Source organism: Octopus bimaculoides, chromosome 20 (genome assembly GCF_001194135.2).
Source record: "Octopus bimaculoides isolate UCB-OBI-ISO-001 chromosome 20, ASM119413v2, whole genome shotgun sequence".
Classification (NCBI taxonomy): Eukaryota; Metazoa; Mollusca; class Cephalopoda; order Octopoda; family Octopodidae; genus Octopus; species Octopus bimaculoides.
The window spans coordinates 20,937,763-20,940,212 of record NC_069000.1 but is presented as its reverse complement, the minus strand read 5'-3'; positions in this window follow the sequence as shown (position 1 = coordinate 20,940,212).

The window sequence follows — 2,450 nt, the reverse complement described above, 5'->3', positions numbered from 1 at the left end:
AAATTCGAGAACATTTCAGAAAATACCAAAAACTGAAACAATTAGGACTGGTGAAATAGTGTGCTTCGATCGGAATTCCGCCGTCTATCTATCTATCTATCTATCTAAATACATTTAATACATTTATTTATTTCCACTACGCAAGCACATACACAGGCACGTCGCAACACATGAAAATAAATGTATATTTGGATGCATTTGTTTTTTTTTTTAACTTAGAACGTCGTTTCAGTACCTATTTCTACACAGAAAGGCAACATCTCGTCGAGACTAATTTCGCGTTTCGGTTTTCATGAGATAGAAAATTTTTTAAATTGAAATTTAGGGTAGAAGTCACCAGTTTTAAGGGAGAAATTAGTTGGGACCATAGACTACAGTGGTATGAAAGTCAAATTTGACCATGGCAGGATTTCAAGTTAGAATAACACCCAGAATAAATAACGCATACACACATACATATACACATACAAATATTCATCGCCAGATATATCTTCTTCTTCTTCTTCTTCTTCTTCTTCTTCTTCTTCTTCTTCTTCTTCTTCTTCTTCTTCTTCTTCTTCTTCTTCTTCTTCTTCTTCTTCTTCTTCTTCTTCTTCTTCTTCTTCTTCTTCTTCTTATTATTATTATTATTATCATCACATCGGGGTCGATAAATTAAGTACCAGTTGAGTACTGGGGTCGACATAATCGTCTTAATCCCTTCCCCAAATTTGAGGCCTTTTGCCTATAATAGAAAGGATTATTATTATTATTATTATTATTATTATTATTATTATTATTATTATTATTAAGGCGGCGAGCTGGCAGAATCATTAGCACACCGGACGAAATGCTTAGCAGTATTTCGTCTATCTTTACGTTCTAAGTTCAAATTCTGCCGAGGTCGACTTTGCCTTTTATCCTTTCGAGGTTGATAGATTAAGTACCAGTTGCATACTGGTGTCGATGTAATCAACTGGCCTCCCTCCCCCCAAATTTCGGACTTTGTGCCTAGAGTAGTAAAGAATCGTTAACACGCCTGACAAAATGCTTAGCGGCATTTTGTCTGTTACGTTCTGAGTTCAAATTCCACCGAGGTCGACTTCGCTTTGCATCCTCTCGAAGTCGATAAAATAAGTACCAGTTGAGCACTGGGGTCGATGCAATCGATTTAACCCCTCCCCTGAACTGGCTGGCCTTTGGAACTATTATTTCTATCATTATTGAGTGAGAGAGCAGCCCGTGCTATGAAAGTCACACTGGGGTACAAATATACAAAGCCCAATATACCCATCATGTCCACCCGTCTGATAAGAGTACACCAGGCACATGCATCGGAGCTATATGTGCGTGACATGGTGGTCTCATATCAAGATGAACAGCTCATATGGGGCTCAGTTACAATTTTCCTCTGGTCAAGTATCCAATCCCACTCAAAAGATCCTTGAATAAGAGTTGTCTAAGGATGTTGAACAAAACACCCATGTTTCTAGAGGTGAATTATTCAAACCCCCAAAAATTCATCTCAAGACATGGCTACTTCTGCTCGTGATCAGGGATGTACATATTGTCAATCACTAAGGGACATGTTCAACAGGTTAACGTTAAGCAACTGACAAGTAAATCTGTGGTATTGAGCAGAATATTTGGTGTAACCCATCGTTTATACCAAGACAAAACATATACATGATAACACTTCCAATCAATTAAGACCAGAAGCCATGAGAGCCAGTGCCTGGTATTGCATTAGGGCATTCATTATTATTATTATTATTATTATTATTATTATTATTATTATTATCATTATTATTATTATTATCATTATTATTATTATTATTATTATTATTATTATTATTATTATTATTATCATTAAAGGCGGCGAGCTGGCAGAATCGTTAGCACGCTGGACGAAATGCTTAGCGGTATTTCACCAGTCGCTACTGAGTTCTGAGTTCAAATTGCGTCGAGGTCGACTTTGCCTTTCATCCTTTCGGGGGTCGATTAAATAAGTGCCAGTTAAACACTGGGGTAGGGGTAATCGACGTATCCTCTCCCCCAAAACTGTACCCTTGTGGAAAAATTTGAGCAGTATTTCGCCCGTCGCTACCTTCTGAGTTCAAATTCCACTGAGATCGACTTTGCCTTTCATCCTTTCGGGGTCGATAAATTAAATACCAGTTACGTACTGGGGTCGATGTAATTGACTAATCCCCTCCCATCAAATTTGAGGCCTTGTACCTCCAGTAGAAAGGATTATTATTGTTATCATCGTCATCATCATCATCATCATTATTATTATTATTATTATTATTATTATTATTATTATTATTATTATTATTATCAATGCAGCGAGCAGGCAGAATCGTTAGTACAACGGGCAAAATGCTTTGCAGCATTTCGTCCGTCTTCATGTTCTGAGTTCAAATTCCACCATGGTTGACTTTGTCTTTCATCCTTTCGAGGTCGATGAA